This window comes from Abramis brama (assembly GCF_963993115.1).
Source record: "Abramis brama genome assembly, chromosome: 16".
Taxonomy (NCBI): Eukaryota; Metazoa; Chordata; class Actinopteri; order Cypriniformes; family Leuciscidae; genus Abramis; species Abramis brama.
The window spans coordinates 35094789-35102343 of NC_139978.1; positions in this window are offsets into that span (position 1 = coordinate 35094789).

The window sequence follows — 7555 nt, forward strand, 5'->3', positions numbered from 1 at the left end:
CCACACGCTGTTCTGATTGGCTGTGATTTTTGACTGGCGTTGTGGTGTCTCACAGTCACGTCGCGTTTAGTGTGGACAGACACATTGCCTGTCGCTGGAATTTTATCGCGTCGCGTGTAGTTAGGACACGGTGTTAGAAGTTTGTGGTTTAAAAATAAACATTCTGACATAAACACTCAGTCAGCTACACTGTTTACTTTTGAATATTATAGTTTGGTTCCAAAACGTGATAAATCCATGATAAATCCATTTTGATTCATTTGAGTAAAAATGTGTTTTCTTTACCAAGAAAGTGGCAAGATGAAAACCACTATTTTCTGTTTCAAACTTTCACATAGCATCTTTAGGTTATAATAACATAAAAAATTCTAATCCAGATTTTAATTTTCAAAGATTTATTATAAAAACGGATTATTTTTTCCCAAAAATGCAATAAATTCATGACACTTTTTTTTCCAAAATGCAATTAATCCATTGAATCAATATAAAAGTTATTTTTTATCATATTGAAACTGTTGAAATCAGCCGTCGCTAAGAAATATCTCCTGAACTTTTTTGTTCAGCGATCGGCTCACAAAAACTGATTTTGCATGGGCACTTTGCACTCCCTGAATCAACGCGCTTATTCATTTGTGGATGTAAACTTAATCTATAAGTCAACTATGCTGTTTACTTCTGAATATTAGATTTCATTCTGGTGCGCTTAACGTTATCGCTACTGTGTAAATGCTATTCACCAACTAAACATATCCTTTTCAATGTGTTCACAGTCTCTTTCACGGGCATCATTTGTAGTTGCCTATTCACAAAATGTTTGCTCAAGCATAGCGTTTTCTCAGAGTTCACGTTGTGCTTTCTACCATGCACAAATAAAAATGTCACTGAACTTTTGCTGTGTAATTGTAACAATGTGCACTCAAACACACCAAACCAACAATTACTAAAAACACACTTAAAAACTGATTTTGCACGGGCATTTTGCACTAGTATTCTGTAAAAACAAGCCTTATTTTGAGTGGAAAACAAGATAATACTGTTTAAATTATGATGGAGAAATAATGATTTACCATTCAGAGCACTACTGGAAGAGCTGCAGAAAACACCCTTCCAGAGCCTGCGGAACCAACCAGGTCTCTTCCTACGTTCTGGAGCTTTTTCTGAAATGAAGAAAAAACAAATGAAAACAACTATTAGACCCATCTCTGACGTCAAATTAAGCAATAATATAATGACATAATTACATTTTACTATTAAACTCTTACTAGTTTAACAGACTCTCTGCTTAATATCTGCAAACTCTTTATTGTGATGCTCCTCCAACAGACATTCAGTTGTCTATAAGTAACATTACACCTATATGTCTACTAACTCTCATTAGAGTATTAGTAGAGTATTAGTAGACTGGTAGGGTTAGAATAAGTTGACATGTAGTTGAAAAGTTACTTATAGTCAGTAGAGTGTCTGTTGCTAGATTCATTGTTTTATTTAAAAAATGTCAGCGCTATTATAATGGGGGAAATAATTTTAATATTCTGTAAAAACAAGCCTTATTTTGAGTGGAAAACAAGATAATACTGTTTAAAATGGAGAAATAATGATTTACCATTATTTGGCTTGACGCCGGAGTGATCTGGATCTGCTGGAGGAATAAAAGGCTCCACAACATTCAGAGCACTACTGGAAGAGCTGCAGAAAACACCCTTCCAGAGCCTGAGGAACCAACCAGGTCTCTTCCTACGTTCTGGAGCTTTTTCTGAAATGAAGAAAAAACAAATGAAAATAACTATTAGACCCATCTCTGACGTCAAATTAAGCAATAATATAATGACATAACTTACATTTTACTATTAAAATCTTATCTGTAATGTTATAAATCTAAAGTAATGGGAATAGTTCACGCTATCCACCTGACTTCTGCTTAATGCCTGCATAAATGTCCAAACATATTATTTCATAATATTAATAGTCATTTTATTTCATTACTATCACGATTACAAGGGTGGAGCCTGGTGATTCCGATTCAACGATAAAGTTATTTTTCTTATTTTATCTGATCTTTTATTAAAAAGAAAACATACAATAATTCGTTTTACATTTTAAAGCTATTTACATGAAAGTTTACATTCATTAAGTTTCATTCAGTTGTGTGTGTGAATGTTAATGGGGCAATCTAGATGTCACCTGGTAATTCTTTAGTAACCATACATGTTCAAATGTAGAATTCATGAATTTGCCATCTGATTAGCACAACATCTTCATTTTCAGACTTGAATTTGGCCCACTGGGCAAACATCACGCGGCATAATAATTATTCTTGAGCAATTTCACCTTGTTAAGACTTGTAAAGACATATATTGTATCAAACGTGTGTTTGTCTTGTGTTATGTCAGAGTTATGACAGTAAACTTACCAATAATCTCATTATTCTCAGGCAGACAATTAAATTTCTTAAACCAATTGTGGCGACAAACACTGTCCAATTCAAGCCGCTTCTCTGGGTTTCTTTGCAGGAGAGAGCAAAGTAATTCGCAGCATTCTGTGAAGAAAGAGAAGAGAGTCCTATTATTATCTTAAACTTCACACTCGCTCTCTTTGATTAAGCTGAAAGATCTAAATATTACTGCATTACCCACACAACCATTTGTATAACTTTGTTCTATTTTGTATGATTTAGAATTGCAAGTGTACTTTGCTGAAATAAAGATCTTACCTTGTGACAAGCCCTCGTTGGTCCAGATGTTATCATTGAGCTTGTCCAATTCTTCTGACTCTGGATATTCCTCACACAGCAGCGTAAACAAGAGTATCCCGAGTGACCAAACTGTCGCTGGTTCCCCGTGATACTTGCCGTTTAAATCATACTCAGGGGGGCAGTACACTTCTGTGCCTGGAAAAAATACATTTTGTCTGATTTGTAAGTTTGTATTAAAGCAACATTTTGACTAGGTATTCATTAGCATGCAAGAAATTATTTGATGCTATTGATTCACAATGGTGGATCCCATTACATGATGCAAGTCGAACACCTTAATGACCCGTCATCAAAGTTTGAGGCCCACCGTACAGCTCTGAGGAATAATACATACCAGCATAGGACGTGTATCCCGCATTGGTCAGGATTTCGCCGCACCCAAAGTCAATTAGTTTGACTTCCAGGGTGTCCGGGTTAATCAGCAGGTTTCCCATCTTTATGTCTTGGTGCAGCACTCCACGTTGGCAGCAAGTTTGAGCTGCGAGGGTTACTTGCTGCATGATAACCGATGCTGTGCTTTCTCCGATGTTGCCTTCGAGATGCTTATACAATTTGTACAAGTCCTCACAGGGCTTAGGCAGCTCTAGAACCATAATGTATCGTTCAGGCTCTTCGACCCAGTCCAGAAGCTGGATGATCTGGGGAACCCTGGGGCCTTTGTTGGCAAGAATTAGCAGACCGATCTCCTTTGGAACGGGTTCAGGATGACCCTCCTAAAAGAAAGACAATTCTTATGATATTACATGGAGAAAGGATGTAGACCACTACTAAACTACTGACAATACCAGTATGTCTATTGAAAAATAGACTGAGAGAAACAGAGTACTTACAATGTCGATGCATTCTATATCCACTTTGTCAACGAATTTCAGCGCCACCTGATCAACAACACAAAAAATGGATTTGTGTTAGAATTATTTACAATGTGTGTGCAGAGTTCATATCATGTAAGTCATTAACCTTGAACAGACATGTTCAGTTTCATGAATTTAAATTCTAATCATCTAGAACATGTCTAACAATTTAAACAGGTCTGAAAGGTCAAGTGCTCTAAGTAGTGAACATAAGATACACTGAGAGGGTGTAAGATAGGGCAAGAACACTTTGATAGATAAATAATGCAAGTAAAATAAGTGATACCTCAAGGCCATCTTTCAAGCGAATCCCTGCATAAACGCTTCCATAGGCTCCATCACCGAGCTTCCTGCCGATTTCATAGCTGTAGAAACCGATGTCTGTTAAAAGAAAAATAAGAAGAGTTGATATGAAAATTGCTATGTGCCTGAGTAAGGGCATATTGTATCAAACGTGTGTTTGTCTTGTGTTATGTCAGAGTTATGACAGTAAACTTACCAATAATCTCATTATTCTCAGGCTGACACTTAAATTTCTTAAACCAATTGTGGCGACAAACACTGTCCAATTCAAGCCGCTTCTCTGGGTTTCTTTGCAGGAGAGAGCAAAGTAATTTGCAGCATTCTGTGAAGAAAGAGAAGAGAGTCCTATTATTATCTTAAACTTCACACTCGCTCTCTTTGATTAAGCTGAAAGATCTAAATATTACTGCATTACCCACACAACCATTTGTATAACTTTGTTCTATTTTGTATGATTTAGAATTGCAAGTGTACTTTGCTGAAATGAAGATCTTACCTTGTGACAAGCCCTCTTTGGTCCAGATGTTATCATTGAGCTTGTCCAATTCTTCTGACTCTGGATATTCCTCACACAGCAGCACAAACAAGAGTATCCCGAGTGACCAAACTGTTGCTGGTTCCCCGTGATACTCGCCGTTTAAATCATACTCAGGGGGGCAGTACTCTGGTGTGCCTGGAAAAAATACATTTTGTCTGATTTGTAAGTTTGTATTAAAGCAACATTTTGACTAGGTATTCATCAGCATGCAAGGAATTATTTGATGCTATTGATTCACAATGGTGGATCCCATTACATGATGCAAGTCGAACACCTTAATGACCCGTCATCAAAGTTTGAGGCCCACCGTACAGCTCTGAGGAATAATACATACCAGCATAGGACGTGTATCCCGCATTGGTCAGGATTTCGCCGCACCCAAAGTCAATTAGTTTGACTTCCAGGGTGTCCGGGTTAATCAGCAGGTTTCCCAGCTTTATGTCGCGGTGCAGCACTCCACGTTGGCAGCAAGTTTGAGCTGCGAGGGTTACCTGCTGCATGATAACCGATGCTCTGCTTTCTCCGATGTTGCCTTCGAGGCACTCCAAAAATTCTAACAAGTCCTCACAGGGCTTAGGCAGCTCTAGAACCATAATGTATCGTTCAGGCTCTTCGACCCAGTCCAGAAGCTGGATGATCTGGGGAACCCTGGGGCCTTTGCTGGCAAGAATTAGCAGACCGATCTCCAATGGAATGGGTTCAGGATGACCCTCCTAGAAGAAAGACAATTCTTATGATATTACATGGAGAAAGGATGTAGACCACTACTAAACTACTGACAATACCTGTATGTCTATTGAAAAATAGACTGAGAGAAACAGAGTACTTACAATGTCGATCCATTCTATATCCTCTTTGTCAGCGAATTTCATCGCCACCTGATCAACAACACAAAAAATTGATTTTTGTTAGAATTATTTACAATGTGTGTGCAGAGTTTATGTCATTTCAGTCATTAACCTTGAACAGACATGTTCAGTTTCATCTCTCTATAAATTACAGGAACGTCTGTCTGTCTGTGTGTCTATCTGTGTGTGTGTCTGTGTGTGTGTTATTCGCATATCTCTCGAACCGTTAGTCCGATGGATTTCAAACCCGACAGGTGTCTTGCCACGGGCACGAGTAAGTGCAGTGCCAAGTTTGACGTTGTTTGGATGAGAAATGCAAAAGATATCGTTAAATATATCATTTTTAGAAGGTTGTGGTTTAAAAATAAACACTCTGACATAAACACTCAGTCAGCTACACTGTTTACTTCTGAATATTATAGTTTGGTTCCAAAACGTGATAAATCCATGATAAATCCATTTTGATTCATTTGAGTAAAAATGTGTTTTCTTTACCAAGAAAGTGGCAAGATGAAAACCACTATTTTCTGTTTCAAACTTTCACATAGCATCTTTAGGTTATAATAACATAAAAAAATTCAAATCCAGATTTTGATTTTCAAAGATTTATTATAAAAACTGATTATTTTCCCCCAAAAATGCAATAAATTCATGACACTTTTTTTTCTCCAAAATGCAATTAATCCATTGAATCAATATAAAAGTTATTTTTTATCATATTGAAACTGTTGAAATCAGCCGTCGCTAAGAAATATCTCCTGAACTTTTTTGTTCAGCGATCAGCTCACAGAAACTGATTTTGCATGGGCACTTTGCACTCCCTGAATCAACGCGCTTATTCATTTGTGGATGTAAACTGAATCTATAAGTCAGCTATGCTGTTTACTTCTGAATATTATATTTCATTCTGGTGCGCTTAACGTTATCGCTACTGTGTAAATGCTATTCACCAACTAAACGTATCCTTTTCAATGTGTTCACAGTCTCTTTCACGGGCATCATTTGTAGTTGCCTATTCACAAAATGTTTCCTCAAGCATAGCGTTTTCTCGGAGTTCACTGTGTGCTTTCTACCATGCACAAATAAAAATGTCACTGAACTTTTGCTGTGTAATTGTAACAATGTGCACTCAAACACACCAAACCAACAATTACTAAAAACACACTTAAAAACTGATTTTGCACGGGCATTTTGCACTATTGAATTTAAATTCTAATCATATAGAGCATTTCTAACAATTTAAACAGGTCTGAAAGGTCAAGTGCTCTAAGTAGTGAACATAAGATACACTGAGAATGCTTGAAAAGAAGATAATGATTCGAGTATAAGATAGGGCAAGAACACTTTGATAGATAAATAATGCAAGTAAAATAAGTGATACCTCAAGGCCATCTTTCAAGCGAATCCCTGCATAAACGCTTCCAAAGCCTCCCTCACCGAGCTTCCTGCCGATTTCATAGCTGTAGAAACCGGTGTCTGTTAAAAGAAAAATAGGAGTTGACATTAGTAAAGACAGATATAATATCAAAAGTTTGTCTATATTGTGTTATGTTGGCGTCATGACAGTCAACTTACCAATAATCTTGTTATCCTCCAGTTTCTTCAGCCGAGGTGATACAGTGTCCCCTGTCAGTCCGACATGGACGTTGTTGACTCCACAGTCTGACGTGGCACAGTCTGTAACTTGAGGGACATCATCTCTACAGTCTCTGACTAAGTCCTGGAAGGAGTCATCCGTACACTCATCATCGACTTTAGCATGACCAGGTTCCTCTGCAATGGGGAGGACTTCGGCCTCACTGGTACTGGTGACATGCTGAGAAGTCTGATCTAAAGAGGGAAATGATATAACCAAAAGATGGTTTTAATGAAATACTATTAATAAAAGATTGCATAACCATATACATTACTAGACACTAATATTGCTGCAACTAAGCTTGCTGTAAATTATGAAGCGAGTTTTTGGGGCTTTCAGACAGGTCTAATTTGTGCAATCTGCTTTCTCAGTTGTCGGTCAGTGAGCACATGCAGGAATGTTCTGTTCTCTGTTTAAGTGTCAAATTAAAAATAGTTTAACTTTTCAACACAGTCATTAAGTTAAGTTTACATTCATTAAGTTTCATTCAGTTGTGTGTGTGAATGTTAATGGGGCAATCCAGATGTCGCCTGGTAATTCTTTAGTAACCATACATGTTCAAATGTAGAATTCATGAATTTGCCATCTGATTAGCACAACATCTTGATTTTCAGACTTGAATCA